At 38.2% G+C, this 23,173-nt stretch overlaps 1 protein-coding gene across 4 annotated transcripts in view; it reads right to left on the bottom strand.

Moving 5' to 3' along the window:
- ppp2r3a (protein phosphatase 2, regulatory subunit B'', alpha) overlaps positions 1-23,173 on the bottom strand; it is a 345,954-nt gene that overhangs the window by 236,960 nt on the left and 85,821 nt on the right. For 3 of the 4 annotated variants that reach the window (XM_072255640.1, XM_072255635.1, XM_072255638.1), the window contains one exon: positions 6,505-6,560. The gene's annotated coding sequence lies outside the window, so the exon portion shown is untranslated. Of the gene's footprint in view, positions 1-6,504; positions 6,561-16,909; positions 16,975-23,173 lie in introns of those variants that run through there. The other variant, XM_072255637.1, reaches the window with a different exon arrangement.

Genomic DNA, 23,173 nt, shown 5'->3' on the forward strand with positions numbered 1-23,173 from the left:
ATTGATTGCGTTGTGTGCCGTGGCACCTGTTTCGGTTCCGGCTGCCCCAGGCGTATCAGAATAGCATGTGCGAGAGACTCCCTCTCTTTTCTTTGTCTGCGAGGGCTCGTCTTCACACTGAGGTTGCGACCGGTTCTGAAGAATCATTGGGAAAGTGCTGCAGACATGGGAGGTCCCATGTGCACAGTTAGCTAAGTATCTGTGTGTTGAATGTTCAGTTTTGTAGTTATGTAACTAGGGGAGACTTAATGTAGTACCTGTTGAGTTTGAAGTATTAGTAAATGTTTAGTGTTGTAGTTTTTGTAACTTAGGGTGATGTAAATAAGTACTTGTTTGATTTAGATGTTTGGTTGTGTGTTTTACTGCTTGGCTGTAAATAAATGTTTCATGTGTTCACTCATAATCCATGTCTTCTGTTTCATCCCCACTGGGTCCTCAAGTATGTTTCCACATTACAGGCACCAACTGAATGAAGTATTGATGGAAATTGTCTATGTTGAGCTAGCCCATGGAAACAGCAGGCCTTCTTAATTTTATTACATGGCCACTGTACATGGTACCAAAAAAGCCAGGAATGGGAAAAGTATCCAGATGACTGGACTTGTCTGAAATCGCACTGCTAACAGCTTGTCACAATAATTGGGATGTTTAGTTTCTTAAAAATGCTATGTTTAACTTCGGTCTGTATTAACACTTACAATATGTAAATGTTATAAATAATCTTGTCAATATGGTCAATACACTTGATAACTGTGAAGTCAATTAGACTGCAGTGATAAATACCAATAATTTTCTGGCTGCAGGAGAGAGAACCCATATTTCACTTTGTCATTCATCCTTAACTCTGGCAGCATTTTTGCTTCTGAAAGTCAACAGTTTAGATTTTACCCCAGAGACTTGAAAACAGAGCTCCACCTAGCCTCCAGGTTAGTACTGAGAGAGCTCTGCACTGTTGGTATTGCCTTCTTTAGGATAAGACATTAACCCAGGACCTTACCTGCATTCTCAGATGGACAATAAAGACTGCATACTTTTCACTGAAGATCAGGGGGATCTGACAATTTGCCCAATACTTAGCTCTTAACTAACATCACTAAAACTGAAAACTGTTGTTTGTGGGATCTTGCTGAATGTGAATTGTTTGCCAAATTTCCTTCCATTGCTGCAATGATGTAAATCTCGCTGTACGTGAAGTGCTTTCGTGCTTCTTTACATGATGAATGATGTTACATGGATGCAAGATAGTCACTTTATTAAAGTTTGCTTTGTCTGATAAAGCAGTGTGAAAGATTAAACTTTGGCACTTGAGCAGTAATGTTAAATCTGCCTGGAACCTAACAAGTGATAGATTGAATGGTTAAAATTGGCTGCACATTCAATCGCACTGATCTGGCTGACTTTACACAGCAGATGAACAAATGGAAGAAGTCCTTTAATTGAGCAAATCGGCTAATGCAGTGGGATATCTGCTCTCATCCTACTAATTTAATCATAGTTGGATGCAGAGTCCGAGTAAATATCTGCAAAAATATTTTGATACTTAGTATAGTCTGGATCTGGCTCAATACAATGAGGGCCCATGCATAAACTAGACCTCCTGCGCTGTGGGCAGAGATAAATAACAGTGGCTTGATCATGCCTGTCACAAGTTTATATGCCATAGGTAGCCATTTACCCATTTTGGAAAGGGGGCTCTGCTACCTGGATGTCTGCAAGCCAAGACTTTGGAACTAATCCCTTGGACCATCAGCAATAGCCTCCTGACACCCACATTCTGCTCCCACTCATTGGCCAGATGTGACTTCCTGTCTGGTTGGGAAAGACTTTGGCAGGAAGAATTAGTCGAGCTTTAGTTGGTGGGGACTGCACAGGGGATTACATTGTTCTAAGATTATGTGGCTGAGTGCTGCTTTTTATCATCTACCCACTTACTTGTCTACTGGCTCATGTGAGAATTAGTTCTATTAGCTTAGGATGGATGTTATTAATTTATGCAAAAGTTGTTTTTATATTTACTGCTACACAGCTTCTTCCTCCATTTAAAATAGAAGTTTCAATCCTTTCAACAGAGTACACAACTTCCAATAATTATAATCTTCAAAAAAATACGGACTATTGTACTGCAGTACAATTGCTTTTCTTGTAAGACGGCTGTGTGCTTGGATGCAACAGCTTCTACAGGGTCAACCAAAAGAGTTATTGTCATTTTTAGTCATACTTTTTATGATAACAAGACCCTGCTGGACATTAAGAACTTAAAGTACTGCAGGTGTACCCCGTCAGTGAGGTGCTCATTGGCTGAGTATCGGAAGGAGTTGGACTTAGTGCAGATCGTGACACTGCCAGCGACAGAGGGCTGTTGGTGTGTGAAGAAGGTGTGCAGGCTAAGATGAGTGATCATCTTAGTCGCTTTTCTTGTGATCGCAAGGCCCCCTTGAACGTTGGCATTGTAGAATGTTGCAAGTCCAATTCATTGGTGTATTGGTGAACGGTGTGGGTGGATGGCGGGGAGCTCTGGGGCCTCAGTCGTAGCGATGACTAGACCTCAAGCTGCGGTGTCGGCTGTGCTCAGTCACCCAGGGGGAGGTAATGGAGTCAGGCACTCCTCCAGAGTGTCAGAGGATGTGTGGTGCAGTGTCTATGCTGTAGTCGCTACTGCCCCTCAGTGTTAGCTCGGCAGAAGACAAACTGTATTTTGTTCAACTGCAGACTGCTGCAACGTTCATAGACTCAGGGACTTGGACCATATATTTTTTGTGTGACTGCATCTTACATGCACTTGTTATTTTATATATGCTTGCTGTCTTATATGTGCTATATGTGTCTTGTGCTGTGTATGACTGTTGGCCCTGGAGTAATGTTGTTTTGTTTTGCATATTCATGGGTATTCATATATGGTTGAATGCTAACTAAACTTGAACTTAAACAGTGAACTTACCCTGTACAGTGGCAAGTAAGGGGCTGCTGGTTTCAATTGACATACATGCAATTCCTAATTTCTGTTGCAGCGAGATTACTGGTATGGAGAATATCATTATAAGGGAGATATTATTAATAGTCATTCATCTTGCATTGCTGCACAGGTCATTTGCTGGGAGGCCAAAGAACAGATCAGCATTTCTTGCTGTTGGCCTATGATGAATCAAGACAGGCCAAGACCAAGAATTGGAGAACAAAGGGACAACCAAGTCCAAACAAAAACTTGATTGTTACCAGTCTCATTGGTTTTTGTATCAATGTTTGACAATCTGTCAGGGAAATCTGAAAATTGCCAAAAACAACAAGATGTATTGCAACTCTGCGTGACCACTGCATTGAAGGGATAGGTTTCACACTTCTTTTTCTCGCAACTAGAGCTTAATCAAAAATTCATAACCTCCTTGTCAAATTATGTAAGCAAATGTCTGAAAATAAATAATGTAATACCAAGTTGAATTTCACATACACAAATACACACATTGAACACCAGCAGGACCCTGAACATTCTTCATGCACAATCATACGGGATCTTCAACTGTGAAAAAAAAAATCTGCTGTTTCTCTAAAATTTCAAGCATGTTGAAACTCAGGCTCGCCTATTTAAAATCTCAATTCTGAGGATGAACAAACAGCTCTTGATGTTGACCTTCTGCCCGCTAAGGGTACAAAGGTCTTTCTTAATCACTGTGAAACTGGTGTTGAAGGTTATTATATGGAAAAGTGATCAATAAGAATTGACCCTCCAGCACAGCTTTACTATTGTAAGGGCAGTATGCAGCACTAAAAATTAGATCTGTGACAAAGTCCCAACACTGAACATAATGCAGTATATGATCCATCCACTGAATAATTACAAATAAACTAACAGATGTTTAAATGGCAGAAGGCTCATTTTCTTCACCCACCCCCCTTCCAGTACGTTTCATGTCCTGATTATTTCACCTGATTTCTAATCCTGCTCTCACACTCTAATGCACACTTGCTCCTTATAACTTCAGTGAGTTAATTCAACTTTTCTGTCTTTCTGAAATGTGAAAATAGCTGCCAAATGTCCTTGTAGAACTCCTAAGATCTTTAAATGTACTGCAATCAGGTGTAGTAGTTTGGAAATTAAATTTGCCTGTGCTGCTTGAGCAGCAGACATTGATATTACTGTTGTAAAACTCTACTGGGAGCCATGCTTAATTTGTGGGGAAATGCTTGGCAATCAGGTTAATGGATCCCATCCACATTATTAACTATATTTATTTGTACTTCCTCCAAGAGGACCACAACTTTGTCATAGGGTTTGGCGACTTGCATGCCTCAGTGACCCAGAGAGCTATGTTGGTTTGGAGTCAGGGCCTTGTACTTTGATTCTTGGTGGGTTCACCCATGCCAAACAGGTCAAAGCGTAGAGACCAGACTAAAAGTGGTCCACCCGTCCTCCAGGTTCAGAGGTTCGGCTCAGGGCTAACAACCCTAATTGGTCAAAATAATTGATATGGAAATGGGCCGTAAGTAAGTTATTTGTACTTGTGTGAAGCTTATTACTGGGGATAATATATCCTGTCAATGTTTAAGATGCCCCTTCAAAGGTGGTCATTCATTAATTTCTGTGCTCCAAGGAGAATAATACCAATTTCTATTATTTTCTATAATCTTGCATTTCATCCATCATTCTGGTAAATTGACTCAGCTTCCTCTTCCTGGAAATAACTTCTTTTCTATAAGTTGTATGATACTTACTGGCTTACTTTGGAATGTAGCAGCATATAAGAAGAAGATAAGAATAACTATATTGACTAGTATTGAGGAAACTGGTCTACATGAGATCATAGTGGAGTCAATAATAGAGGCAAAGAAGAGTGCTTGGGACCACTTTGGTTTCCTTTAAGCATTGTAAATTAATTGGTTCTGAAATGTCTTTACTTCTCACACCATTATGGATTTATATGACAAATTATATGCTTTCTCAACCTACTGTGTCACCAGCAATAGTTTGAAGTATGGTCTTTAATATTCATTTTCTACTGTATTTTAGATTCTCTTCAATGTCACTACAATAATCAAAAGCAAATTGATTTTCCTATGAATACATTATCCAGGTACAGCAAACTGTGCCATGCACTTTTGAGGACACTCTTGAGGTGAGTTTTCAGCTTTAGCTAGGATCTCTAGTGGAAGTGTGGAATCAGGGCCAAATTAGTCCTCCAAAAAGTAGAGAGAAATTCAGAGTGGAAGGAACAACCTGGCACTATTTCAGATTAACACAAGATTATAGAAGCTGGTGATTCATCCCTTCTTCTGTGTGTTGTTTCTTCATAAGGGCTATCCAATTAACCCTATTCCCGTTCTCTTTTTACAAGTTTCTGTGAACGTCTTATTTAACTATATAGCTAGTTCTATTGTGAAAATACTATTGAGCTTGTTTTCATTACCCTTCAAGACTATCAATTCCAAACACTAATAAATTACATCAAAAGAATATTTTCCATTTCCTCTCTTATGCCCATCATTTTAAAATAGATCGTTTGTTTACAAACTTACCTGACAGTTGACAATTTTTTTTCTCATTTTGTCTGTCAAATCTCCATTAAATCTACTCTTTACCTCCTCTGCTTGAAGAAAAACGACCACATCTTTCCAAATCTCTGAAATCTTACATTCCTCATATTTTCTTGGTAGACTTTCCTCTACCCTCCCCAAGGCTGCATCATTCTGAATAAGCAATACACCAAATTGAAAGCTACCTCAGCTGGGGCCCAACCAATGATTTATAGTATTTATATACTCTAATAATCAATTTCTTTTAGTGCCAGAAACAGTGGAGACTACTGTCTCCTTTGTGTCTGTTGTAAATTTGAGGAATCTAATCCAATTGAAAAACTAAATAAAATTTAATAAAAGAAAACACAAGTGCTAAATTATTAAGTGACTTGAGAACTTTAATCTTTTGCAAACCAGCTGCTGTTATTCAAATCATCTAATGTTTTCCAAGCATCAAGTTTAAACTGTCATTACAAGTGATAGATGATAAATTCCACAAAGATTCCGCTATGTAATCAGTTCTACATAAGAAAATACAGTTTAATCTAAGTTGGATTGAATAATCTTCAGCATCACAAAAGGAAGACTTCCCTTGGCCCATCTTATTTCATTCATCCAAAAAGAACTTACAATTCCCCCACTTCCCTTTCCAGTTCCAAACTATTCACCTCCACTGCTTCCCCAGATATTCAATTTGAACATTAATCATTTGTTCGTGACTTCAAGACATTAGTTCTAGATTTCATCTCAGTTTTTAGATCCTGTGTCCATTTGCTGTACCCATAAAATTCTGTTTGAAAAAAATTCTATTTTATCTATTTCAAATTGCCTTTAGCCATGAAGAGGTGATACGCATAACATCATTTTAAAATGATATGTTGTTTTCATACAGAAAATTCTCCTTTTTTTAAAGCAATAGTTTTTGTAAAACAAAATCATAAACATACAGTAAGCCACTTCATTATCTATGGATAAGCTTAACACTCATCTCCATACCTTGAAACAAATGACATCTTGCTTGGGTCCAACTTATGATGGACTTGCTGATAAATCTGAAGAGAAAGCACATAATAAACAAATTACTTTGGCTTTGAGATTTTAGCTGTAGCTGAAAGCAAAATGAAAAAGTACAGCAAGTGTAACGTGGAATATTGGCCAACCTCTGCGATGGGAAAATGGAACACATCCATGACATAGCCATAGATGGACTTCAGTCGCAACTCAGGTGCCCTCCATAAACAATAGTATATGATATATGCTGGTCTAATGAAATGAAAATCTATTGATCTGATGCATATTACATCACTGGATGAAGAAAAGTGCCATAGGCCATTTACTCTGATGTGCTGTGGAAATACAATGTGGCAGCTGACCTAAATTTGTCAAGACAAAGAATACATTCTTTGACATTAATCTGTTGATAATGACGATTTGATTTTTTAAATCACTTAGTCCTAAAATCATAAATTTACAGGGGTAAAACCTCTTTCTTTTAAATCTGAACCAAATATGTGTGACATGATGAAACATGCACGTTGATGCCATTTCTGAAATTTGGTTCCTATGAAGGACAAAGAATGAATTGGTAACCTATAGTGCCTTGTGAATAAATACTATAATTAAGTGTTACACTTTTAAGAATGCACTGAATATTCTTTCACTGTTTCAGTGTTACAAATATTTTTTTTAATTTGCTGATATTTGTATTTAATGTATATGTTGGTAAAATTTGTAATTAATCTTTCCAATCCCATTTGGAGCTTTTACTTATATCTTCTGATGTCTCAGTATGTGCACCCATTGAAATGAAAGCCCCTTGATCAGTGCAAAAATGCTATGCTCAGCAAGAAATCTCTGTATTCTTCTTCTTCTTCTTCTATTTCCGGCTGTTTAGATGCATCTAGGCATATTACGGCCCTCTGCAGGATGTATAATTAATTGTAGAACTTCAAGGAACTCAAATTCTCGAATACAGCCTAGTCTCACGTGTAAACTGAATGATAGACTCTTCAATCAGATGTTGATTCTCTTGATGGCCAAACAGAGATTGAATAGAAAACCAAAATAAATTTAAGCCAGACAGCCTCTTGAACAACATGCTTCTTTCAATTTTGTGTTGATTACAGCTCAGCAAAACATGCTGGACTGTCTCTGGACTACCACAGTCACATAATCCAGTAGGATGTTTTTCTATTATCTTTAAATAATAGTTTAGCCCACAATGCCCCAACCTAAGTCTTGTAAATTTCACCATATCTCTACGACTTAAAAGGTAACAGTCTGAGACCTTTTTAACTAGTGGGTGACTAGAAAAATAATGCCTGCCCCTTAATTAATTTTTTCAATCCTCCTGCCACTTCTTCTCTATACCTTTTTTAATCCTACTTCTCAATTCTGCTCTGCCTAGGGGAACTCTAATTTCTACTTGCCTGCTCTGTAAGGAAGACTTTGCAATAACATCCACAATTTCATTTCCCTCCACCCCAGCATGCCCAGGTATCCATGAAAATCTAACTGCACAACCCACCTTCCCTACTCTAAACAACACTAAGAGAATCTTAATAACTATGTCAGGATGAGCTTTTGATTTATCCCTTTTATAGACTCTAAGGCAGCAGCAGAATCCGAACAGATGATAACCCTATGTGGTCAAGGGTTCTATCCACCATAAGGCCCAGAGAATTGCTAATAATTCTGTTGCAAAGACAGAAACACCATCTGAAATCCGGTGACCAATCTTAACTCCAAGTTGAGACACATACATCCCAACTCCTGCCCTACTGCTCTCTGGGTCCACTGAGCCATCAGTAAAAATCTTCAGATAAGATCCCCATTTATTATTTAAATATTCATTTGTGATCAACACTGATGAAATTGCACTGCTTCCTTTAAGCTGAAAAAGGAGGAATAGGTCTACTTCTGGTTCTGGAAAGAACCAAAAAGGGACGGGTGGCAAGCAAATTTGGCCAACTATGTCTTCCTCAGTCAGTTTCAATTTCATAGCCCAGTTACTACCCAAATCTAAAAATGGGTATCTTTTAACTTTACTTTGGCGCTCCGACTTCCCCTGCAAAAGACACCTTGATGGATAGCTGTGATTGAATCCATTTAGTTTTACCCAATACTGCAGGCCCAACTGAATTCGTCTTAAATGCAGAGGCACTTCTCCCATCTCCATACATACTGCCGGGACTGATGTTGTTCTAAAAGCTCCACAACAGAGTCTAAGTGCTTTGGACTGCACAGTGTCTAGTTTTCCAAGCACTGCCGTAGCAGCAGAACCATAAACAATACAACCATAATCTATAACTGATCTAATCATAGCTAGATATATTAAGTACATAGTTTCCCGCCCTGCTCCCCAGTTGCATCCAGCAATACTTCTCATAACATTTAAAACTTTCTCACACTTTCCAATTGTTTTATCTATATGAACCCTCCAAGTAAGTCTTTCATCAAACCAGACACCTAAAAACCTGAATACGTTGACTCTTTCTAGTGGAGAATCATATAGACACAATTCACAAAATCTCTGTATTTCTGAGTTAAGGAAAATTTATTCCTGTTTTCTGTATGGTTACTTGTGCAGGAGAGTTGATCTGTGTAAACGTCAGTTGCTTATAGAATTTGCTTCAGTTGTTTTGCTCCATGTGGTCAAAGACCCAACCAAAATGAAAGCAAGAGAACAAACAATATTGGAAAACTAATAAATTTTGTCCTGATGAAGGGTCTTGGGCCAAAATGTTGATTGTTTATTCTTGTCCATAGTTGCTGCCTGGCCTGCTTGTGTTGATTTGGATTTCCAGAGTCTGTCGATTTTCTAGTGTTTTGGAAAACCAGTGATGTGCCTAAGCTCAGGTCCATACGACTCAGGGACAAATCAATAAACAGAATGTGGAATAATTCAACTCGCCTGAGCTCTAACTCTACATATTTGAAAAACAACAGAAGCTGGGAATTGCATGAAATGTTATCCCCAATTATGAATAAGGACAACTAAGGATTGTTGGTGAGAGAAAGCGGTATAATTCTGTATGCTTAAGCACAATAAACGATACATAACTATAGGTTATGTAGGTGCATTCTTTGTAAACAGAGCATGCATAGGAGTCGCTATTTTTCCAGCCTCCATTCTAAGTACAAGTTCCTACAGAAACGTTTGCATTCCTAATTGATATAATAAAACACAATATTTAGGCAATATTACAACGTACTGTATACAGTTCATTCACAAATCCAGATAAAGGTATTAGTGCTGTCAACAAAGCATCTTGTTTATCTCTGTTTCTATTTCTTGCTTCAATTCTGTTAACATCCATAGAAGACAATTCACATCTATTTTGTGAAATCTCTGTGCTAATCTGTTGTTTGTCCATCATTGACGTCGATGAGGACCTCGACACCATTATGATGGTGTTGAGACTAGCACATGATTTGGATTTAAGTGAGGGAGAGTTGCGCAGCGTCAGCCTCACTCTCTCTTCCCAATTCCCATCTGGATCCAGTGGCAAGACAGAGTCTAGACGGCTGGAGATGGGACTAGGCGCAGTGGATGACCAGGACGTCTTCTGTGTCTTGTCCTGCTCTACACGTTCCATGACGCTTGCAGAGACCGCCTTCTTGACTGTTGGACCTTCCATTGGTCTCCGCTCAATCCGCCGGAGTCTGTCTTCACATGCTGGGATAGACAACTGCCTATCTCACCGAGGGTTTGAGACCCGTCGGCTACCCTCACCTGGTTTAACCGGCTTGTCGAAGCCGTTGCCCGGGGTGTGGCCGCTGTCGCATGCAAACAGCTACGGGGAGCCACAGGTGAGAGCTGAGTGCTAATCTATAAGGTATATTAAATGCATTTTAGGTGATTCTAATCTCCTCCTCCTGAAATCAGGCCACATTCATGTTAAATACCCATTTGGTCACGAATCTAAAACTAGAAATCTAAATCTCCAGCATTTATTAGAGCTATGTATTTCACACATTTTTAGCATAGAGCCGTGAAGCTGAGAGAGTATAATATTTATTAAATACCTTTAAATACAAATTCCTTTCCTAGCAATATAATATGTGCCCGACCTCTTGAATACAACCTTATTTAATAATCTATGAAGAGGCTTTTAATTTGCTCTTTTGGGTCTTAGGTCTGCATTTTTTGTTCTATCAGAAAAGCACGTGTTTTAGTTGTCGGTGATGCACTTAAACTTTGATAAAATTGTAGGCTTTGGAAGATCCAATGGATTATAAATGCTCAGCTTCCAAAAGAAAAAAATTCAGGCAACACTGGATTAGGAAAAATAAATATGGTGTAAGGGATAAAAACCTAAAAGGCCATAATCTGTATTAGATTGTTGCACAATGAACATTGTAATAATGAACATTGCATACACTTTTGGTTTCAACAAAACAAATGTGAAAGATAATGTTATCTAAATACATAACCTTTCATCTGTGTTCTAGTGTTCCCAGGCTTCATATATCAAAAAGCTGTGTCATGGAAAACCATTGGCATGTCATCTTCCAGAAGAGATGTTAAACTGCTCTCTCAGATGAACATAAACATTCTATGGCATTATTTTGAAGAACTTGGGAGCTATTTACAGTGTTTTGGCCATTGGTTATCCTAAAACTAACAGACTGTATGACTAATATATTATAATTTGTCAGCAATTTAAGTGCACATTATTATAAATTATATATCCTTCACTGCAACTATGACCACATTTCAAAAGCATTGTCTGTAAAGTACTTTTGGCAATTCCGAGTTTGTAAAATCATCTTCACAATTGAGTCTTGTATATGTGAAACTATATTAAATTGATCAAAAATAGCTGGAAGCTTTAAATTTAGTGTATTTCTTTTTAATCCACTGTATGTTAGATATTTTTTGTTGACAACAGCATAATTTCTAGATGGGGAATTAAACAGAATTTTAATATTAAGCATTAGTCGTGGAGTCTCAATAGTCTACAAAATGACTTAGGGACTATTCCTTGAAACATAGCAAGTGCAAAAACTCCAGAATTTCAGTGTAAGTGAAACACAAGAACTGGTGACCTTCTTATGTTTGAAATGCATTCAGTTTTCTAAATTAAAATAAAACAAGTGCTGGACACTCGACATTGTCTGTAGTTTGGCTCAAAAACAAAAGCCCATTGTAAAAAAAAAAATTATGTATGTAGCCAATGGTGTAGTGGACAGCTCAGCCCTCCTAATGACCTGTTGAGTCCTTTCGGCACTTCATTTTTGTACTCCAGATTCCAGCATCTGCAGTCTCCTACTTTTCCAGTTCAATGCTTTTGATGAACTTTGGCAGTCGACTTCAATTTATCTCTGAGGAGAAATGTAATGGCTGAGACTCAATTCCACGCAATGTAAAAGGGTGGATACTCACCAAAAAGTGTGTCTATGGAGAATTTTAAGTGTGAAAAATTCCAATAAAAGTAGGCACATCAATGAAATACTTAAAACTGTAGACTCTGTTTCTCTCTCCACAGATGCTGCCTGACTTGGTATGTAATTTTGATTATGTTCTCTTTTAAATTCCACTTTCCAGCATTTGTATTTTCTCATTTTTCCATCTTCTAGAAGAATTTGTTCAATTTAAAACAAATAGATCTTTGGCAATGGTTAGAAATGAACTGTGATGCGTCATTAACCTTGCTTTCTATCATTCTGATTTTCTTTGCCATTGATGCTTGTGAAGAAGATCCCTGGGCATGATGTGTAAATTGTTATGGATATACAACTATATGCTTTCTGCTACCACCAAGGACCAATTTTACTCCAGGTACCTATATTGTAGGTTAATGACATCATTTTAGAGCCTATAGTTGTGGATTGAAAAAAAAAACACTACTTCAACTTGTTATATGTAAAAGTACAGAGGTGGTGTATCATTGCTAGAGCAAATTCTAGACAAAATGTGTAGCTTATGTTTGTTACCCTGGTTTAACATATCGCCTAGTAGAATTCTGAAAATCAAATCAGGCATAGTGTCAAATGAGTGACCGACAGCAGCATTAGACAACAGTTACACTAAAATTATCCTTCACTTTTGTTCTGATGTGTTGCTGAATCACATGTCTGTCCTTCAAATCGACAAAAGACCACGTGGCATAATATGAAAAAAAACAGTTCCATTCACGTCCTATCCAAAATTCATCCTCAACCAATGCTGTCAAAATAGATTAAGTTGTCAGTCAGCAAATTTGTTATTTGGTGGCTAGTTTATACAACATTTTGCATAATTAATTTAATAATATGCTGCATTGAGATATTCTTACAGTGATAGAAAGGTTATAAATAAATGTACTTGCCCCTTTTACACTCATTCCTCTGAGGAAATCATTTAGTATTGTTTTAGCTTTTTCTAAAATATTTGAATTTAGATTGTACAAATACTCCTGAGAATATCATTAGTCAGTTTATTAATGTGTACCTGACAAATGTGTAGAAGTGCAAAATATTTGCAAATATTCTACGAACTGGCTCGTTTTATCAAAGTTTTTATAATAGGTAATTTAATGCATCAAAATTGTTTGCACGTGGATTTGATTTGCAATAATCTGAATGCAATTATGAATTTATGGAAAAGTTAAAGGCATGGTATATTTTCACTCAGTCTCTCATGTGGAACATTTAGCATCTGGGGTTAATAAATTACCACTAGCTTTCTGTTCTGTTCTACGAGTTTTTATTGCCGACTGAGGCAGGACTTCATACTTATGGTGAGAAATGAATGTGTCTAACATGTGTGGATGATATCATACCTCAAGAGCAATGAGCTCATGAGAGATACTTTACATTGCACAGAAGTAATTTCTAATCTATGACTGTGCTGGGTGCTGTTTTTGCATGACTGCTTAATGTGCCATAACAATTCATATATAGGCTGCATTAAAATTAGTTTACCTGGGGATTTATACCTCAAATAGGCCTCAGGTTTAAGGCCTGTATGCAGAGAATGTCAGTCTTTGATCACTTGTAGAATGAGCTTAGAATGCAACATAAATTTAGTTTTCCTCCTCCTATTTATTCTCTCAAGACTACAAATCCCCTTAGCTAAGAACCTAGGCAGAATTGAAATTCGCAAGCCGTAAGTCTGGGTATGCTCCTGGCTATGAAGAGAGGCGTTCAGATCGATGCAAGTCCCTCTCTCGAACACCTATCCAGAGCAAAGAGAAAGATCAGCATTTTTGTACTCTCCCTCTCTTCCCTCCAATCTTACTTACTTTGTTACATTTTCTGCATTGTCCTATTTTATTGATTTTGATAAATTTAGAACTTTCTTGAACTTCCTTTTCTTCTTTTTCTAGGTTTAAAGCTATGGAAGCCTCTTTGTCTTCTGCTCTCCTCCACTCCCAAGTGTGTAAAATTGAAGCTTGGCATATGAGATCAAAGATTACAAACCTTTCAGAATTAACTTTTTTAATATTATGATTCAAAAATGCCATGGCTGAAAGTTGATTGAATGGTAATATTGAATAAAAAGGCATTGAATAGAAACTTGAAAGGAATATTTTGCAAGCCCATATGTAAAGACATACAACTGGAACTATTCAATAGCACTTTAAGGAGTGATGTGGCTCATGGAAGTGAAGAGTACACCAGCCTATGTTATTACTAGCCAGATTATTCGGACACCTGGAACTACTTTTGCCACCTTCTGTGGTCCTGCAGATCACAGCTCTTTAAGCCATTATCTGAGTATTGTTTAAATATTGCGAGAGTTTTTGCTCTGATACTCTTCAGTCATTTAACTTCACTGTTAATAATGTAACTATGTTATGTGATGCTGAAGAACCGCCTTCCTTGCTCTATAATTCTGTGCAGGATTCTTTGCTGCAGCACAATCTTGAAATAATTTTCATTGCATGTGACTCCTTCACTAATAAAGGAAACCACATAATCACCTTTCCAGTAACATCTGTTATCCATAACTTTACACACAGATGACAGTGCACACATCCTATGTACAGGTTCCTAGTACCATACAAAACAGAACATCATTAAACTCAACATTCATTTGTCTTTGATCTTAATAGTCTTGTATAAAACAGCTGGGAAAAATAATCTTCCTCTTTCCAGGTGTTAGGACAATAGCACAGCTGCATGAGATCTTTGTACTTCAAAGGGATCATTGTTTTTTTGAAAAAGAGAATGAAATGATCCATTACGTGCAGCATTCAGAAGGTAAGTTTGTTTCTAAAAGTTACAATGATGATGTAATTTAGCCCTTGACCTCAGGGAAACTTTTTCTGCTATGTGATCCATGTGTAAGGATGATACACAAACAGACATTTAATGAGCTCCCCTGTACTCTCTGGGTATGGAATAAAAGAATTAGAGAAAGCAAATGTCTGTTTCTGTATTTGGATTGCAGCATGTTGAACTTCCAGTTATGTCCTGGAAAATAGTTCTTCCACTTGATTCTCTGAGAAATTTATCAAACATTTACACAAAGTTACAAGTTTAACGTTTCTATGTTTATCTCCTTTTCCCAAGAATGTTTGATTTAATTGGATATTTCTCTTTCCTTTCCTTCTGTCATCCTTCATCATTCTGGAAACGGTAAACAATTCGCTTAACATGTCAGTAGAGCTTGAAATCAACCAATTAATGACTGTGGAAAATCCTTTTTCTCAATGCCTCATTCAATGACAAACAGTCATCATTTGGAAGTTGGGGGCTTCCAATGGCTCCTCAACTCAGCAGTATAGCCTGGGTGTTTAGGAAGAATAGACACAGCACTTTGGTCTACAACTTCTCTTTATTCTGTTAGACTTCTGTGTGGTTGTTTTTTGAATATTGCCATGTACAGGGAAAACAAAACAAAATGCAGATGCTGGATATCTGTGATAACCTTGGTAAACACTGAAAACACTTTGCAGTGTCAATGTAAAGTGAAGGCTTTCCAGTTGTGAAGAAGGGTCAATGACCTGAAACATTAACGCTGTTCCTCTTTCCACAGATGTTGCTCAACTTTGACTATTTCCAGCTTTTTCTATTTTATTCTGATGATGTATGGGAATGTCCTAAAAATCTGCCCTGTCTCTTGTTCATTTAAAATTGAAAGACAAGGATGGAAGCAAAGAAAAATAAACATTAAAAAGGATTGAAAGGTGCAGGGGTGTAGAAACTCTTTTGCACAGGGTAACACATGCAATGTAAATGAATGTTATCAAAAGTCCACCTGTGCTCATAATGAATACTTAATGCATGTTTCATGAAGGCCACCTGAATATTTACAGGTGGTCCCAGCACTATGCACCTGATGTGTGCATGGTGCAATAGATGTCTGTTTGTAGGTTTATACCAATTTAGTTCTATGACTATAGGACATTCACACAGAAACAGGAATACAATACACAGGAAGTCTGGGTCAGAGTAGACTAAAGGGGATCGATCTGCCTGACTATATGAGCTCCACCATCCACTGAGCAAATCATGACCCAAGATCCCCATCAGTCTATTGAATTCAATTCATAATATCTGATACTTCAAATCAAACCATGAAATCCCAATACTTTCTCTTCATGCTCTGACACTTTTCTTTCCTCCTGCTACCAGTAAATTCTTAACTACGTGTGTAACCTGTTGCAATCTCTAAGTAACTGGGGAGTGAAAGAGTTTTTTTGTGCACAGATCATGAAAATGTTTTATCCACCAACACCTTGGCCCTTATGTGCAATAGGATCTAACAATAATGTCAATTGTCCACCATGCATCCATGGTTCAATGTGCCTTTCACAGTGCAAGCTAGTTTCTAGCCTGGAATTTTGTTTTTTGCCAAATCACTAATAATATAGAATTACATCAACTTATGCAAAGTTAATTTGATGCAGACAGCCTTTTCACACGTTGGTGCTCTACAGCAGGGTTTCCCAACCTTTTTTTATGCCATGGGTCCTTACAATTAACCGAGTGATAAGTGGAGCCCAGGTTGGGAACCACTGGTCTACAGGAACCTCTAACCATCATACTTCATCTAACCTCATCTGCAACTCCACTCCTGAAGCTGGTCCAAGAATGCATGCATGTTATTTCCCTCATCTATACTACCTGGTGAAAGTTGTATCCTGTAACAACTCTTTAGGTGAAATGTTTCTTTTGAATTCCTTCCTGGATATATTAATGATTATCCAAGTGTTTCTCCTCTTGCATTGCCTGCCTTCACAAACCATTAATAATAATTTTAATTTCCTACAAACTGCTGCTAGTTTTCTGCAATTTGTTGGTGATTTACTAAAACATGCACTTTGAATCAAAATATCTCTACAGTTAAATTGTTTCCACATTTACTGTGTGTGTACCCAGACAAAATATGTAGGGAATCTACCAAAAGGATTGCCAGGAAAAGTATAATGAAGATATGGCAACTTTGAATCTTAAAAGCTCAAATTACCTGAGAAATCTCATCCATATAACATGCATCAATCAAATCTGATGAAAAACTGGGATGCCATCCAGACTAAAGTGGAATTCCAGATATCTTGTTTCTGCTATTGATCCTTTGAAATATTTGCTGAAAAAATAATCAGGATATCTGTCATATCTTTGATTTTCCTCCCTGGCCTGATCCCTGCGTCCACTGGTTTCAGCAGGGGTACTGGACTGCACAGGAGAGAAATGTGGTTGCACAAAACTCGAAGAGGCCACAGCAGAAAGCAGGCAAAGCTCCCTGTTTAAGTTCAGTCAGGCAGAGCATAATAAAATGGAAGGCGCCATTGTATCATAACCTCTTATGCCTTTAGACATGAAACAAATCAACAAGGGAGAGCGGCGGTTGGAAATATAATTAACTATTGCACTTGATATGAACAGAAACAACTTAGGCAGGCAGTAGAGAGATCTTGCTAGCTACTGATGCAAATACCTCCCCATCAGAACTCTTTAGTGTAATATTGTATTTAATTTAAAGCTCCATTTTATGGCTTCCTTCTCTTCTATTTAAACTACCCTGCTAGTATAACAGTCTCCACAAAACACAGCAGAGACTTTTGAAAAACAGCTTTATAAAGGGAGTCTGCAGTAGGTAATGTTAATAATAAATGATGTCTAGACAACATAATGAAGAATGCTTCAAAACGAGTCAGTTTTTTAAAACATGTGAATATAATTAAAAACTTCTGTATCTTTGCTCAGTAAGCACCCAGTCTTATTTTGTTGCATTTTAATTAGTCAATGTGAGTTAGTATTGGGACTGAATGTAGCAATGTCTGCCCTCATTTAGTCTCAGACGTATGGGTGTGGGGCTAGCTCCAATGAGCCAAACAAAGTGCGCTAGGGAAGGATTAAATCTTTGCCTCCAGGTGGAAAACTGTTAATAGTGACTAAAGATTGATTCATTAATCCTCTTACAGTGGTGTTGCAACCCCAGTGCCCGTCACTCAGCAGAAGCCATGCCACCTTCTGGAACAGGCCAAGCATAAAGCTTAAGTATAAAAACTAGACCAATTCAAGGGAACAAGAAATTCGAAAAAGGGTCTCTCTGATTCTTGGTTGCAGGACATCATAGTAACCATTCTGGCTGAGCTTATTCCTGTAACTCTCTCCTCTCTTCTTCTCAGGCAATCTCTCAGGATGGATATAGTGCCCCTAATGTATTTTCTATGATATCTTTTGAGCTAGATACAATTTTCTGCCATGCAATAAAAGAGACATAAAAGCACCCTTATTTTCATCTGTTTTGATCAGGTGAATATGGAATGTAAGATCTTCTCTCCAAGTGGCTCCATTCGTGAGAAAGGTGACATGCCCACAGATCCTGTGGCTCACGTGCCTCTGTTCATCCACTGGAAGCATACAGCTGGCTCTTCAATAGTTAGAGTCAGACAAGGTGCCCGAATTTCAGTTTTATATACCGCCACCTCACAACATCATGCTCTAACATATTGGAAGATAACCAGTAAGTTAAGTGAATGAAATACTTTATAATATCAAAAAGACTTGTCAGGAAATATGCATAATCTTTCCCTTGTGCATCTACAAAGGGTCTACAGTTCAGAAGTGCAGACAGTTGATGTCGTCTAACTCTGCTGCTTCATTGACTTTTTAGGCCTCTGAATAGTATTGCATAGGTTTTCAATGAGATCTCAGTTTACCTTAAGTACCATGTGAAAACAAAAAGCTAATATAGGTACATTACGTGAGTGTAGAACCACTTCATTTCAGGCACTGTTTGCTTTGGCAGCAAATTTTCAATCCTTATAACAATTGCCAGCTGAGTGTGTTTACTTCGTATGTTCAGAAAGAAGCTGGATGACTTCACAGCTGTAGTAGTTGATATAAAGTGTGGCATGTAATGTTGGATTCATGTCACTTTAAAGATAGTAACCAAATGTTCTGCACATACAATTTTAAGGCTTCGGAAAGTATGTCAGCCTTTTCTTTTCTCCTGTTTTAGTCTATACTCCATATCCTAGCTACTATTCAGAGGCCTATACTGAACTCCCAGGGTCTTTTTTAAACTATGCAGTTTCTGTACTTTAGCCACAAGGATTCTACATCTTCTCATCCTATGTCAATTCTTGCAAAGGATTTGGTTTCATTTTTAACTAACAGAGTGATATATTCACGACAGTAGCATAGTGGTTAGCACAATGCTTTACACTACCATCGACCTGGGTTCAGTTCCTGCTGCTGCCTGCAAGGAGTGTGTACGTTCTCCCTGTGACCACATTCGTTTCTTCCAGGTGCTCCAATTTCCTCCCACAGTCCAAAGACATACCAGTTGGTAGGTTAATTGGTCATTGTTAATTGTCCCATGATTAGGCCAGGATTAAATTGAGGACTGTTGGGTGGTGTGGCTTGAAGGGCCGGAAGGGACCATTCAGTGCTGTATCTCAGGAGAAAAAGAGGTTTACAAGGATGCCAGGAATGAAAGAGTTAATATATGAAAAGTGTTTGATGTTTCTGGACCTACACTCATTTGAGTTCAGAGGAATGAGGAGTGAATCTCATTGAAAGGTACCAATTATTGAAAGGCTTAGATAGAGTGGATGTTTTCATTAGTGGGACAATATAGGATCAGAGGGCACAGCCTCAGTATACAGGAGCATCCCTTTAGAACAGAGATGAGGATGATTTTTTTAGGCCAGATGGTAGTGAATCTGTGCAATTCATTGTCACAGACAGCCATGAAGACCAAATCCTTGTGTATATTTAAAGGCTGATAAGTTCTTGATTAGTAAAGGCTTCAAGTGTTATGGGGAGAAGGCTGGAGATTGGGGTTGGGAGGGGAAATAAATCAGCCATGATGAAATGACAGAACAGACTCAATGGGCTGAATGGCCTAATTCTGCTCCTACAGTATATCTTACAGTGGTCTTATGAAATTGTCTTATGAGGATGCAAATGCGGAACAGTGAAATAAAATATACCTGGAAGTTGTGACCAAATTGATTCTCAAGCCTGTCTTGATTATTGGAAAGATTAATGGCCTGTGTCTCAAATAACTGTAATATAGTACCTTCACAGCAGATTTCATTATTGCCTAATGCAAAGCATGATATTAAGATTGTGTTGTAATGATTCAGACATCATCAACAAATAGGGGAATGTTCCAGGTAAGTAGGTAAGGTTTGGTTTTTTGTTTGGTGCTCTATTTATTTTATTCAACACCAGAATGTTGTATTTGGGTTATTTTGATTAAATGCAATGTCTTAAAACTGAGTATGCATGCTGAAAATGAATGTTTGTAATATACTGTTCCAGTTGTACCTTGAAACAGGTGAATTAATTGTAAAAACTGATTAAAGCCCAGCAAATATACAGTATTCATTCCTCCCGCTTTGAGTAGAGTTAAGATTAATATATGTTTTAGGGTAATTATGTATTTTAGTGCAATTACTGTCTGTCTTGTGACTGATTGCTAACTGCCATGGGAGATTTTAACTTGCAGGTTGATTGGGAAAATCAGGTTGGTAATGGATCTCAAGAGAGTGAATTTGTTGAATGCCTAAGAGGTGGCTTTTTAGAGCAGTTTGTCACTGAGCCTACGAGGGGATCAGCTATACTGGATTGGTTGTTATGTAATGAAGTGGAGGCGATTAGGAAGCTTAAGGTAAAAGAACCCTTAGGAATCAGTGAGTTCAACTTGAAATTTGATAGGGAGAAAGTAAAGTCTGATGTAGCAGTATTTCAGTGGAGTAAGGGAAATTACAGTGGTATGAGAGAGGAGTTGGCCAAAGTAAATTGGAAGGAGCTGCTGGCAGGGATGTCAGCAGAGCAGCAATAGCGTGCATTTCTGGGAAAAGTGAGGAAGGTGCAGGACATATGTATTCCAAAAATGAAGAAATACTCAAAGGTAAAATAGTACAACCGTGGTTGACAAGAGAAGTCAAAGCTATTGTAAAAACAAAAGAAAGGGCATAGAACAAAGCAAAAATTAGAAGGGACGATAAAGGATTGAGAAGTTTTTAAAAACCTACAGAGAGCAACTAAAAAAATCATTAGAAGGGAAAAGATGAAATATGAAAGTAAGCTAGTAAATGATATCGAAGTGGATAGTAGAAGTTTTCAAGTATGTTAAAAATAAACGAGAAATGAGAGTGGATATAGGACTGCTAGAAAATGAGGCAAGAGAAATAATAATGGGGGACGAGGAGATGGCTGATGAACTAAATGAGTATTTTGCATCAGTCTTCACCGTTGAAGACACTAGCAGTGTGCCTGATGTTGTAGTGTGTGAAGGAAGAGAAGTGGGTGCAGTTACTGTTACAAGGGAAAAGGTGCTCAAAAAGCTGAAAGACCTAAAGGTACATAAGTCACCCGGACCAGATGAACTTTACCCTAGGGCTCTGAAAGAGGTAGAGTAGAGATTGTAGTGGCATTAGAAATGATCTATCAAAAATCACTGGACTCTGGCATGGTGCCAGAGAACTGGAAAATTGCTAATGTCACTCCACTCTTTAGCAAAGGAGGAAGGCAGCAGAAAGGAAATTATAGACCAGTTAGCCCGACCTCAGTGGTTGGGAAGATGTTAGAGTCAGTTGTTAAGGATGAGGTGATGGAGTACTTGGTGACACAGGACAAGGTGGTACAACGTTAGCATGGTTTCCTTTAGAGAAAATCCTGCGAACCTGTTGGAACTCTTTGAGGAGATTACAAGTAGGTTAGATAAAAAGGGTGCAGTGGATGTTATACATTAGACTTTTAGAAGGCCTTTGACAAGGTTCCACACATGAGGCTGCTTACCAAGTTAAGAGCCCATGGTATTACAGGAGGAGTATCTAACATAGTTAGAACAATGGCTGATTGGTAGGAAGCAGTGAATGGGAATAAAAGGATCCTTTTCTGGTTGACTAGTGGTGTTCCACAGGGTCAGTGTTGGGACCACTTCTTTTTATGCTCTATATAAATGATTTAGATGATGGAATAGGTGGATTTGTTGCCAAGTTTGCAGATGGTATGAAGATTGGTCGGGGGCAGGTAATGTTGAGGAAACAGGTAGGATGCTGTAGGACTTAACTACATTAGGAAAATGGGCAAGAAAGTGGCAAATGAAATGCAATGTTAGAAAATGCATGGTCATGCACTTTGGTAGTAGACATAAATGTGTGGACTATTTTCTAAATGGCGAGAAGATCCAGGAATCTGTGATGCAGAGGGACTTGGGATTCCTTATGCAGAACATCCCGAAGGTTAACTTGCAGGTTGAGTTGGTGGTGAGGAAGGCAAATGCCATGTTAGCATTTATTTCAAGATGTCTAGAAAACAAGAGCAGGGATGTGATGCTGAGGCTTTATAAGGCACTGGCGAGGTCTCACCTTGAGTATTGTGAACAGTTTTGGACCCCTCATTTTAGAAAAGATGTGCTGGCATTGGAAAGGGTCCAGAGGAGGTTCACAAGGATGATTCCAGGAATGAAACGGTTATCATACGAGGAACATTTGATAGCTCTGGGTCTGCACTCACTGGAATTCAGAAGGATGAGGGAGGATTTCATTGAAACCTTTTGAATGTTGAAAGGCCTTGACAGAGTAGATGTGGAAAGCATGTTTGCCATGATGCGAGAGTCTAGGCCAAGAGAGCACAGCCTCAGGATAGAGGGGTGCCCTTTCACAACAGATATACAGAGAAATTTCTTTAGCCAAAGGTTGGTGAATTTGTGAAACTTGTTGCCACATACAGCTGTGGAGGCCAGGTCGTTGGGTGTATTTAAGAGAGAGATTGATAGATTCTTGATTGGACATGGCATCAAAGGTTACGGGGAGAAGGCCAGGAACTGGAGTTGAGGAGGAGGAAAAAAAAAATTGATCAACCATGATTGAATGGCGGAGTAGACTTGATGGACCAGATGGCCTAATTCTGCTCCTATCTCAAGTTCTTATGGCCTCAGTCATCATTTGAGGGTTATGAAGATGATGTGAGGTCCTGCTCCCTCTGAACATCTAACAATTGCTATTTGTCTCTGACAGGGTACTTTCCAAGCAAGCCATTATTTTGATCTTACTTTATATGTTTTTCTAAAAGTGGGTGTTGAAGAGATAATCATTAATGACGAGGTCAGTAATACATTTCAGAAGGATGTTAATAAATATAGAATGAAGAGATAATTGGCAAATGAAACTGAGTGGAGAAATGTGAGCAGCATATTTTGGTAAGAAAAATAGGAAATTCATTCCTCAGACAGGGTTGATGAACTGAAGGATCTTGGTGCTTAAGT

The sequence above is a fragment of the Mobula birostris genome, chromosome 4 (assembly GCF_030028105.1).
Source record: "Mobula birostris isolate sMobBir1 chromosome 4, sMobBir1.hap1, whole genome shotgun sequence".
In the NCBI taxonomy this organism is placed as follows: Eukaryota; Metazoa; Chordata; class Chondrichthyes; order Myliobatiformes; family Myliobatidae; genus Mobula; species Mobula birostris.